This window comes from Cydia strobilella, chromosome 23 (genome assembly GCF_947568885.1).
Source record: "Cydia strobilella chromosome 23, ilCydStro3.1, whole genome shotgun sequence".
Lineage (NCBI taxonomy): Eukaryota > Metazoa > Arthropoda > Insecta > Lepidoptera > Tortricidae > Cydia > Cydia strobilella.
The window spans coordinates 1,099,069-1,112,595 of record NC_086063.1 but is presented as its reverse complement, the minus strand read 5'-3'; the positions used below and the strand labels follow the sequence as shown (position 1 = coordinate 1,112,595).

The window sequence follows — 13,527 nt, the reverse complement described above, 5'->3', positions numbered from 1 at the left end:
GTCTGTCACCAGGCTGTATCTCATGAACCGTGATAGCTAGACAGTTGAAATTTTCAAATATGATGTATTTCTGTTGCCGCTATAACAACAAATACTAAAAACAGAATAATATAAATATTTAAATGGGGCTCCCATACAACAAATGTGGTTTTTTTGCTGTTTTTTCCGTAATGGTACGGAACCCTTTGTGCGCGAGTCCGACTCGCACTTGGCCGGTTTTTTTATTGCTGGTGAGATGTAAAATCGTACTCATGTTCCATACTAGACAAGTTTTTTCAAAAAGCGTATTTGAGTTTCGCTACGCTCATGATTCATAATTAAAATTACAGACCCAGCAGTTTTATCTATGGTTCTAGCGAACATCATCTTCCTCGCGTTATCCCGGCATTTTGCCACGGCTCATGGGAGCCTGGGGTCCGCTTCGCAACTAATCCTAAGAATTGACGTAGGCACTAGTTTTTACGAAAGCGACTGCCATCTGACCCTCCAACCCAGAGGGGGAACTAGGTCTTGTTATTACGATTCGGTTTCCTCACGATGTTTTCCTTCACCGAAAAGCGACTGGTAAATATCAAATGATATTTCGTACATAAGTTCCGAAAAACTCATTGGTACGAGCCGGGGTTTGAACCCGCGACCGGATTGAAAGTCGCACGCTCATACCGCTAGGCCACCAGCGCTTCTTTTATGGTACTAACGAACATGGACGCAAAATTTGAATCCATTTACACTTATAAAAGTATGTGGAAAGCTAAACTTACCTGTACCTTATAAAATAAACCTATTTTTAGTTTGATTATGCACTCTAACTCCATAATAATAAAGTCGAATTCAGGTTGTTTACCTTATATGTGGTATTTTCTATAAAAAGGGACCTTATTGTCGATGGCGCTTACGCCATTATTAACGATGCTCTGATATAATTACAATGCCGCGCGACGTTGTGCGGCGTAAGCGCCATCGGCAATAAGGTCCCTTTTCATAGAAAATGCCCCATATGTTTCTATATATCTAAAGGCGATTACACAAATGTTATAAAACAGCAATACTCTTATTTAACTGAAGCTCTTAAGGAGCTTTCCACTGCACTGTTTCAATTCCTTAAGCTTATTATTACTAAGTACAAGTGCGGATAGTCCCTCGCTTCGTTCGAGATTCTATTTGAGAACGCTTTTCTGTTTTATTGAAACAGCATGGCACTAATACATACATACTGTTGTTTGTATATTTTTATTAGTTTTTTTTTTGTGTAATTTTACATTTAGACTGGATACATCTCTAACAAAGTATGAAATATTATTATAAATAAATGAGTATGAGTATGAGTATGAGTATGAGTATGAGTATCTAATATTTTATTGATTCCATATTTGTAATTGATTTTTATAATTTTTGGTTAATTTTATTGCTTGTAAAAATTGACATGTAAAAGAGCCACTCTCACAATGAGCTCTTTCTTATGATATGTAACCCGATATAGTTTGACAAACTTTATTTTTTAATTTTCTCATTTACCCCCCCAAAAATGGCCCCCGTGCTTAAAATTAATTTGTTTACGTTACATGTCCATCTTTGGGTCACAAACTTACATATGTGTACCAAATTTCAACTTAATTGGTCCAGTAGTTTTGGAGAAAATATGCTGTGACAGACGGACAGACAGACAGACGCACGAGTGATCCTATAAGGGTTCCGTTTTTCTTTTTGAGGTACGGATCCCTAAAAAAGGATCGACTAATAATAATTGGCCAAAGAAGAGTTTTGGCCGAAGGGTGTCAAGTTCCAACGGTTCCCCGGCCGGCTCCCTGACACTGTGTTCCAACCTGTGTTCTGTGTGTGTGTGTGTGTGTCACTGTGTTGTGTGGTAGTGTTCTAACTAACTAAATGTTTGATCTTGATACATAATATATATACACTATAACTTTTCTTACAAAATAACCTTTTTTCGTTGCCCATGAGTGAATAAACGAATGCCATCGCCTTTATTTACGTACCATTTATTCTGAGCACGCCGGCATTACTGCAGCTCGCAGCAGTATGGCAGCGCGACATTACTGCCGACTATTGCAGCCGCAAATGTAAAAATTAGGGTGATGTTGCTGCCTTTGACATTTGCGACAGTAATAAAAAAAAAATTTATTTCAGGTCTTAAAAACCCATATTTTACCACATTACAAAAATTATAAAAAAAAAATTAAACATCGATATAAATTAAAAATTATAATTATACAACATTAAGTAGTAGTTGTAATCATTTAATCTAGATAACATTGATCCATAATTAAAACATACAAAACATTTGCAATAAAAATAAAAAATAAAATAAGATTAAGTATAAAAGATAGATCCATTAAAATTAAATTGACTAAGCATTTGATAATTGAATGATAAAATATAAAAGATCTTGACAATTAATTGATGGGTAATAATAAAATTGATTGATTATTAAAAAGATAAAAAATTTAAAACTATAAAATTGAAATTAAGATATGTTATGCACAGTCAAATTTAGTTAAAATGTCAAAACTTAAAACTAAAAAAAATCAATAAGATAGGTATATAATATAAGGATCCATGACTAGACATTAAAACTAAAATAAATGATAAAAAATAAAATTAATAATTATAAAATCCACATATAAAAAAAAAATTAACCCTAATATTATTAACCGTACAAACATGCTTTTTATGTATGTACATTAATGCACAGTGGGTACTGCTGCCGATTGCATTACTGCAGAAAAAGTCAAAAATATAAATGTTATAAATGACCTTTTTTAGGGCTCCGTACCCAAAGGGTAAAAAAGGGGGTCTTTTACTATGACTCCGCTATCCGTCTGTCCGTCTGTCTGTCTGGCTGTATCTCATTAACCGTGATAGCTAGTTGAAATTTTCACAGATGTATTTCTGTTGCCACTATAACAACAAATACTAAAAACAGAATAAGAATATTTAAGTGGTGCGTGAGTCATCCAACTTGTCGCCTAGCTATCCTATGCTTGTTCCGTATTGTTTGTACACGGATGAAGGATCTCGCAAGACGTGCCGTGACTACTATTGACAGGGTTACAGACACGATGTGTTTATGTTTCAAGGATATATCGATACTCTTGTGATATGACCTGCCCGCGCAGCATGGTTTCCCCTATCACTAAGTCCGTCACTTTCGCACTCACATACTTGTTAGAACGTGACAGGCATGGTGATAAGCGTACCGTGCTACGACTCCAGGCGACCTTGACCTCTCGCATCGGTTTGCCGCTTGTCACATTTCGCAAGAAAGAACGGGAAAGAACATACGCGCCAAGTGTCAATTTTGAGCGAATTTTGTCGGTTTTTATTTATTTTAAAAACGTTACCTTATAATATCGAAATTCTAAAGCTATGAAATTACTATTTATGTTAAGATTGTTTTTTCTTCTTTTTTTGTTTATAGTATCACATAATAAATAACCGAGTAAAGTAGGATTAAAAGTCCGAGTTAGAGGTTACTTTGGGAATTAATTGTATCGAGCGAAGTGTCATAATTCGTGTATCGGAAGCTATGTTGTTAAAGATAATATAGTCAAGAACTACAAATATTTTTTCCACGTCTACGAATTTCAACGCCTCTTAGAAAAACATGATCATATAAGGAGATTTTTCGCCTTCTGGCTCAGGGAACCGCCTTAAGAGGGGGCACAGGAAGGGACAGGGAGACGTAACACCGGAGGGGTTGTACGTGCGTTGCCGGAATTTAAGATGGGAGTACGCTCTTTTCTTGAAAGCTTCCGTCTGCGTAGAATCATGATTTCCTCGACGACAAACTATACTTACCAAATTTCATCTAAATCGGTCCAGCGGTTTCAGCGTGAAGAGGTAACAGGCTAAAGGGGCCCACAGACTATCAGTTCGCCGGACGATAGCGGCCTGTCAGTTGTTCGGAACTGTCAAATTCTTGTTCTAACTGACAGGCCGATATCGTTTGGCGGACTGATAGTCAGTGGGCCCCTTAACAGAGTTACTTTCGTATATTTATTTATTTAAACGTTATTACATAAAATACAAAAAAAATACAAATGGCAAAATGTAATATTAAGCAGCCCATTCTTAGCTTTAAGTGAAAGCTAAGTACAATCATCACCGTCTAGTTAATTTAGCCCCATTCATTCGGGCAATAGAATTAAAGTGTGCCGTAACAAATCGCCGGACATCCTTAAGTCCGCCTAATGGGACAGTTCACTAAGTAATGTCTTTTTACGAGATTGATGTCACCCTTTTTTCTTGTCGACGGAGATAAAATTTATTTCCTGCGTTTTGGTAGGTTAGGTCAACTCGTGAAGTCTACGGAAAAATACGCAATAAGATTTTATGTGCGTTGGAGTCAAGCAAACATACAGTCCGCCTGGAAAGCGGCCACCGCAGCCTATGGACGCTTGCAACAACAGGGCGCGTAGCCAACGTGCCAATCGTTAACGCTCCGTAGCGTATCGTAGTCATCTCTCTCTCTATCATTTTTCCTCAGTAGTGCGATAGTGACAGTTGCGTATTGTTCGCTACGGTGCGTTGACGATTGCAAGTTGGCTACGCACCCAGAGGTGTCACCTGTGCAATATGCACATTGCCGACCCTTTAGAAAATGTTCTACCTTCGAGCATCGCCAGCTTCCGACATGTCGGAAGGGAGGAACCCAAGCGATATCTTACCGTACAAATAAATAATATTCTGCCATTTTTAGCGGGGGGAAACGTGCACACAGTCGCACTTCTCGCTCACTACATACTAAATCCAATCTGTAATGACGACACAAATACATAGAAAATGACACCAGACATATCTGCCAGTCATATGACGGACACATGTAAATATATCCCTGTCTTAAAAGGTCCTTCATGTCCCAACTGCGAGTAATATTAGGTTTGCAGCGAGTCAAAATTCCGCACTTGAGATCTAACTCGTCTTTGCTTTGGTTAGGGATGCGACATATCGATGTTATCGATAAGATAAAAATAGTTTTGTCAATGGTTTTGAGCAGTAATTGAGACACAGTATAAAGAGCGAGAAAGAGATGATTTAGGGAGGGGCATGAATCATTATTTTCCGCTGTCAATCGTCGGTTTAGTTACACTGCGAGACTTCTGTACTTTGTACTACTTCTTTGATAATATTGATAAACAGTTTGTTCATTTTACAGGATCATTAATAAATGACCAAACCATGAAGTGAGAGGGTGTAGAAGTAGTGCGAGTCGGACTCGCGCACGAAGGGTTCCGTACCATTAAGCAAAAAACGGCAAAAAAATTACGTTTGTTGTATGGGAGCCCCGCCTAATTATTTATATTATTCTGTTTTGAATATTTGTTGTTATAGCGTCAACAGAAACACATCATCTGTGAAAATTTCAACTGTCTAGCTATCACGGTTCATGAGATACAGCCTGGTGACAGACGGACAGACATACAGACAGCGGAGTCTTAGTAATAGTGTCCCGTTTTTACCCTAGCTTTGGGTACGGAACCCTAATAAAAAAGATAGTACGGAATTAATAAGAGGGAGAATTATACCTTCGATAGTAATTTAATTATCAATATTTACAATCAATCAGAAAACCACATTAATGACACAATCAAATCGAAACATGTAAACTGAAGTAATGGAATGACAATTCTAAATTTGAATTTATAATAGACAAAATATAAGAAAAATAAACCTGATGCTGCAAAGAATGCAACAAGAAAGAAAAATAAGATTATGGTGCGCGGCAAAAGGGGTACAAACGGTTTACCTCAATTACTTTAAAATATTACTTGTGATAAATTTAAAAGTGGAAAAATTACTGCCTTGGGTGAGACTTGAACTCACGGCCTCTGGAATTAATTTAGAATGGGTAGCACATCGTAACTGGTGAATTTCCAATATGACTTGGAACTCCGGTGGCCGTTTAAGAAGTGTAACACTCTTACGGTAGATGTCGCTAGGGTTTCTTAGACCCATATAGTGGGAAGATTTGCTGACTATGGATGAGGTCTTGGTGGCTCAGTTGGCAGAGCGCTGGAGTATCGATCCAGAGGCCGTGAGTTCAAGTCTCACCCAAGGCAGTAATTTTTCCACTTTTAAATTTATTCTGAGCTTAATAGCATCGATCGCAGACGTTTCTGCTTGTTAAAAATTAATTACTTGTGATGTTTAAAATCGTGATGACGTCGCTCTACTATATCACTTGCTATTTTAAATAATATTTAAAAATGATTTCAGAATCAGAAAAATATTTATTGCCACAAAAAAACCTTAAGAACTAAGTACAAATATAAACCTTAAATACTAAAATAGGTACAATTTAATCGACTCTAAGATTGTACAAAACGTGTCAAACATTTTCATTGTTAATGCAAAGTTGACATCTCATCAAGTCCCATTTAACTTAAATATTATGGAAGTCCAACCTTATTTCTCATTAATACCTTATTACAATTTAAAAGAAACGTACAGTTAATGGTATATATACAATCATAAAAAATAACTTAAACTTATCTAAATTAAACAATAAACTACAAAACTAACTAAAATATTTTATTCAAAAAGACCTCCGCGAGCTGTACCGGGTGCAAAGGTGCCCATCACACTTGCCGCGTTACCACGTTGGATAGCGATGGCCAACCTTTGCACCAGGTACTACGAAGGTACGAACCCGCGCGAGCATCAGAGGTCCTCTCCCCAATCCTATACCATTAACTGTACGTTTTTAAAATAAATTATTAATATTTACAAGAAAAGCTATATTTTGTGCAACAGGTACATAATAAGGGTTCTTAAAACTCAAGGACCGAAGTTACAAAACGAAACGAAGCTGAGTTTTGTAAACACTGGACCGAGAATTTTAAGACCTAATTATGTACAGCAGCGAACATATAAAATTTGTAATAAAATCAAAGTAAATAATTGTTTGTAAATCTTTGCCTAGAAGTCAGAAAAAAAACAGTTGCATAATATTGTATGAATACTCCTAAGAATACTGCTGTTAGGATCCTAACAACACTGCGCGCCGCACTTCTAATGATGTTCATTTCGATTCGATCTCGCTGGCAGTCATTTAATCTACAAATAAGAGTGCTGCAGTAAAAAAACCGGCCAAGCGCGAGTCGGACTCGCGCACCGAGGGTTCCGTACTTTTTAGTATTTGTTGTTATAGCGGCAACAGAAATACATCATCTGTGAAAATTTCAACTGTAGCTGTCACGGTTCATGAGATACAGCCTGGTGACAGACAGACGGACAGATGGACACACGGATAGCGGTTGTTGGATATTCCGTGGACTACTCAATGAAATACCATATTAAAGAAAGCAAAATATAGTGTGCATCCGCACAGGCAAACGAATACAAGAGAAGTGACATCTGTCTAGAAGACTTATTATTCTATATAACCAGTTTATACTGGGACATATATACGAACTCCATGTAGATATATTAGGCACATGCCAACCTCATTGTTCTAATTATATTAGTTCCAACAGCGGTGTCTTAGTAATAGGGTCCCGTTTTTATCCTTTAGGTACGGAACCCTAAAAACTAAATGTAACTAGTTCACGGTTCGCTTTAAAGACACGCTGTTAAAGCGAGTGTTTCCCTATGCAAATTACAAAACGATTTAAATAAATGTAATATTCAACTTCATCGACATTGAATAAGAAATGTAAGGACAACATTATGGATGCGACTGTATTAACGAGCGAAGCGAATTACGACTACGAATTATTAACTGAAACGTCTCTAAAGGTTTTCGTATTTTTTTTAGGGTTCTGTACCCAAAGGGTAAAAACTACCCTATTACTAAGACTCCGCTGTCCGTCTGTCTGTCTGTCTGTCACCAGGCTGTATGACATGAACCGTGATAGCTAGACAGTTGAAATTTTCACAGATGATGTATTTCTGTTGCCGCTACAACAACAAATACTAAAAAGTACGGAACCCTCGGTGGGCGAGTCCGACTCGCACTTGTCATATATATTGGCCTGTCAAGCGTAAAAGAACATCTTGACAAGTTGACACTTGACACTAAAACCAGCCTTAGTAACCAGCCTCGTATAGTAATGTCTTGGAAGCGTATTACAGTTGGGTTTTTGTGTTGTGGATAACATATAAGTATGTAAGAGTGCCAAATCTACAAAAAGCTTTTTTACATCTCTTCCGATCCGCTTATAAAACCGCTCCCGCTCCGCTCATCACCCAGCTCGCGTCCCGACCGCTTGCTCGGCAAACCGCATTTTGTGGAAGTCGCGGCGCTTCCGAAATTAGATTTGCTTTGTGAGCTGTAATTCTGATTAAAACCGTTTTCTGTAAAATGGCTCTGAAATACGGACAGAAAGACGGACGGACGGAGAGACTGATATGACGAAACAATAAGGGACTTAATTTTTAACAAGCAGAAACGTCTGCGATCGATGCTATTAAGCTTAGAATAAATTTAAAAGTGGAAAAAATTACTGCCTTGGGTGAGACTTGAACTCACGGCCTCTGGATCGATACTCCAGCGCTCTGCCAACTGAGCCACCAAGACCTCATCCATAGTCAGCAAATCTTCCCACTATATGGGTCTAGGGCGCTGGAGTATCGATCCAGAGGCCGTGAGTTCAAGTCTCACCCAAGGCAGTAATTTTTCCACTTTTAAATTTAATAAGGGACTTATTGACAATATTTACGCCCGTCCATCGTGACCGCTACTCAGGCACTGTTAGTGCTTGAAAATGGAGACCTAGGCTCTCCGAAACATGTCGCGCGAGTGACTAAAAATACGTGAGTGAAACCGCTAAGTTAGCTAAGTTAGTATGTCTCACGATAGTTTAAATTCAAATAAGGGATTTTTTGCCATTTTGACTACGGAACCCTAAAGATATCACTGAAATCGGTTTATCCATTGGTGAGCTGAAACACAGGTTAAGGATGACTTACACTAGACCGGGCCGGGGCCGGGCCGTAGCCTCGTTTTCTATGAAAAGCACCACGTGATAACCGACCGGCCGTCATAGAAAATGTCATGTCGGACGCCTCGGTGCATGGAGACTATATAAAGGAGCCAAATCTCTATGTATGAAAAGTGTCCATAAAAAACAGTAATTAGGCGGCGCCACCATACACCGAAATACTACCAAAAACAACCTACGTAATTTGGTCGGGTTATTTGTTGCCTTATATGGTTCATGTAATACTCATGTCCCAGAGCCTAACTAGCGCCACCGGAGAGATTAGGAACTAACTATTTAAAGCTGAAAGCGGTCACTTTTGCAACAATTCTGCCATAAGAGATTGGCATCCTTTCTATACTATCCATACCTCGGTGCTTTAAACTTACAACATCTGTTCCCGGGGGTTAAAGCAATTATTTGAATAGTTGGAAAAATAATTTAAAAAATCGAACGCTATTTGTTTGAATAACCGTTAAATTTCCGTTAAAAAATACGCTTTGCTGGCGCCCAATCACAGACTTTGATGCACAAATAGTTTTTCCTGGTCAGTAGTTAGGGTTCCGTACCCAAAGGGGAAAAACGGGACCCTAAGACTCCGCTGTCCGTCTGTCTGTCACCAGGCTGTATCTCATGAACCGTGATAGCTAGACAGTTGAAATTTACACAGATGATGTATTTCTGTTGCCGCTATAACAACAAATACTAAAAACGGAACCCTTGGTGGGCGTCCGACTTGCACTTGTCCGGTTTTGTTCTCCTTTTTTAACGCCAACGTTTTCCATCATTTTATGAATTTGCTTTTTTATCTAGCTTTTCAATCTATTTGCTCGAGTCTGTTTGATGGTAAGCGGACACTGAAGCTTCCAAGCGGAGTATGATCGCCAAACAGCACGATTATTACTGACTCATCAATGGCCTTAAAGTCTATTGCAGTCTATAGAAACAGTGTCAGGTAGGGCGACAACATTTTCCATGGCTGTGCAAGCCAATACGGGAGCGGGAAACACGCCCACAAGCCTGGCAGGTGTACTGTGCCCGTGGCGAACAGACGTCGCTCTGATGACGCTTGGCTCGCTTACTAGCGAGTTTCTTAAACCAACCGCCATCGTGGATTTTACGGCCGTCGAACACCAGTTTGCGCCACTTGTCTCTGTTCTCGGCAAGCTCCTCCCAATTATGAACCGGTATGTTGATGGCGTGCATGTCCCGCTTGGCGCAGTCCTTATTACTGACTATTTACCGTAAAACCACATACAGTAAAAAAGCTCCCAACTGTGGTCCAAATTTAATTCGAGTATCTTCGTTCATGTTTCCACGTGGCTGTTGTAAATCCGCACTTAACAATGCACTTTAAGGTTCACTTTCCTGTCACTAGGCAACGTTACATTTACTATTACTACACTTTACTTCACTGTGTCACTGTCACTTCATTTTTACACACTTTTATTTATCTTAACTGGACTTCCGGTTCGAGCGCCATCTTGATAGTTAGCATCGTGATTAATTACTTTGTTTTTTGCTCATTAATATTGTTTAAAGTGTAATATCGATAGCTTATTATACAGTAAACTAATGTGGTAGTGTGCAGTGTTTGTGATGAAAACTGCAGATTCTTGATTATAACAGTTTATTCGGAAATTTACATGCTCGACTTATATTTCTTATTAATTTTGAGGGATGCGCGCGCGCGATCGTGTTGGTGGTTGTATCGGCTATGGCGCGGGGCCGTCCCCCGCGCCCTTCTTTCCCCTCTGTCGCCTTACGCGGTAGGACCGGTCCTGGACATCCTCCCCGCCCTTGGAAGGACTTGCAGCTTCTTCCAAGACATCAGACTCCTCCGTTGTGGTTGGCAAAGGGCAGACTTTGTTGACGCCTCGCCGTTCAACGCCTCGGTAAGTCAGAAAATCAGCGACTCTGGCCACTCCGTCGTCGCCGGGGTAAAGCTGCTGAACTCGGCCGAGTCTCCATTTAAGTGGTGGTAAATTGGGTTCTTTGAAGACCACTAGATCCCCTTTCTTAAGGTTTATCTGCCGGGAACGCCATTTTGTTCTTTGTTGCAGTTCGGCCAGATATTCTTTTCTCCATCTCTCCCAGAAGTTGCATCGGAGCTGTTCGACCAACTGGTACCTTGTGCGAATCTTCATGTTTTCAGGTTTCTGCGGGCTTGGTAGTGACGTCAGTGGCCGCCCGATGAGGAAGTGCCCTGGGGTCAAAGGAGAAAGGTCGTTTGGGTCAGGTGATAAAGGAGTTAGGGGTCGGGAGTTAAGGATCGCTTCAATTTGAGTGAAAAGCGTGCCTAACAACTCGTATGTAAGACTAACATTCCCTGCTATCCGTTTAAGATGGAATTTGGCACTCTTTACGCCAGCCTCCCAAAGGCCGCCAAAAGTTGGAGAGTATGGGGGATTGAAAACAAACTTTATGCCCCTATTGGTCGCAAAGTCAGTTATGCTACTTCGGTTTGACTGCAACACTCTGCCTAACTCATTGTTTGCTCCGACGTAATTTTTGCCATTGTCACAGCAAATGTAATCAGGTTTACCTCTTCTAGCGATAAATCTCTTAAGGCAAGAAATGAAAGCTTGGGTTGTGAGATCACTGACCGTCTCAAGGTGCACAGCTTTAGTAGAGAAACAAATAAAGATGCACAGATAGCATTTTGTGGTTCTACTGCCGCGACCTGTTTTGCTGGCAATCATGAAAGGGCCAGCAAAATCGGTTCCAGTAACCTGGAAAGGATAGGATTGAGTTACCCTAGTCGTAGGTAGGCTACCCATGAATGGTTCCATCGTCTTACCTTTCATCCTGACACAAGTGACGCATTTATGCACAATGCTTCTAGCTAGTGTTCTACCGCCAATAGGCCAGTATGTTTCTCTGAAAGAGCTGAGAAGCAGTTGAGGACCAGCATGAAATAACCTTAAGTGCTCACTTGACATCAGGATTTTGGTAAGACGATGGTTTGATCGCATTAAAATGGGGTGCTTGGCATCGTAATTAAGGTTCGCGTGTTTTAACCGACCACCTACTCGCAGCAGTCCCTTTTCATCAATAAAGGGAGATAATTGTAGAACATTGGACCTTTTAAGCGACTTGTGTTCTTGAAGTGCATTTATCTCAAATCCAAAGGACTCTTGCTGAGCGGTTTTAAGAAGGAAGGTAAGAGATTGATGGAGTTCAGTTTCATTAAGAGAACCCACCGTTTTGTTTTTATGATTTCTGCAGTTATTTATGAACCTAAATACATATGCGAATGCTCGTTGAAGGCGTAAAGGATTAGAGAAATTTTCAAATTTTATAAATTTTGGATTATCGGTTCGGACATGATGGACCTTGATTTCAGGCAATTGAGTTTCTGAATGCCCAGTTACCTGCTGAGGCCATTCAGATTCAGGTTTTGACAGAAACTTAGGACCGTTCCACCACAGCGCAGAATCAACAAGCGTGCTGGGTTCAATGCCTCGAGAAGCCATGTCCGCTGGATTAAGGTCAGTCGGTACATGTCTCCATGATTCGCGTTCTGTCAATTCATGGATTTCATTAACTCTGTTGCAAACGAAAGTTTTTAAGAGTTTTGGCTGAGTTTTAATCCATCCTATGGTTATTGATGAATCAGACCAAAACGTTCTAGTGTCAACTTTGCACCGCAAAGCTTCACAAGCCTTTGTTGCAAGCCGCGCTCCTAAAAGAGCAGCACATAATTCCAGCCTAGGAATAGTAACCGGTTTCAAGGGAACAACGCGCGTTTTGGCGCATAATAGGTGGATGCTTACGTTGCCTTCATCGTCAGTTGAGCGTAAATACACACAAGCAGCATACGCGTCTTGTGAGGCATCCACGAAACAATGAAGATCTGTGGAGACAGGAGAAGAGCACAGAACAGACCTGGGGATTGAAAGTGCAAGCAACACGTCTAAGTTTTTTATGATCCTGTCCCACGTCCTTTTTATGCTTTTTGGAACGTCTGCATCCCATTCTAATTTAAGTTCCCAAAGCTTCTGTAACAGAATCTTAAGTGTTATTGTGCACGGGCTTAGCAAACCTAAAGGATCGAAGATCTTACATGTATTCGATAGAATCATGCGTTTGGTGACTTTATGATCAGTTTCGTTTATGTTGATTTCGAATCTGAGAGTGTCAGTACTGGGTGCCCACAATACTCCCAGTACACTTGACTCTTTTGACAAATTGTGAGAGTCAGATTCTGTGGCTTCCTGAAATATTTCTGGATAATTTGTCTTAAATTTGTGTATAGGAAAACCAGCAGAGTTAAGGACCTCGGTAACCGTCTTTAGGATGTGAGCTAGTTCGCCCTCCGTCGCGGCACCTGTCAAGAGGTCGTCGACGTAAAAGTCGTTTTTTATTACTGTAGAGACGACAGGATCAGAACATTCCATTGCTAACTGAACCAAGCAACGGGTGCTTAAGTAAGGTGCACATGCAGTACCGTATGTTACTGTGTTCAGCTGCAGAGTTTTAAGAGGCATGTTATCCTGCTCTCTCCATAAAATAAGCTGGAGATGTCTTTGTGACTCATCTACCATGATTTGTCTATACATTTTTTGAATGTCACCAGACAACACGT

At 40.0% G+C, this 13,527-nt stretch overlaps 1 non-coding gene across 1 annotated transcript; it reads left to right on the top strand.

The window, feature by feature from the left end:
* Positions 1-6,004: 6,004 nt before the first annotated feature.
* Positions 6,005-6,077, top strand: Trnad-auc (transfer RNA aspartic acid (anticodon AUC)). The gene has a single exon. It is a non-coding gene; the product is annotated as a tRNA-Asp (tRNA).
* Positions 6,078-13,527: the final 7,450 nt, after the last annotated feature.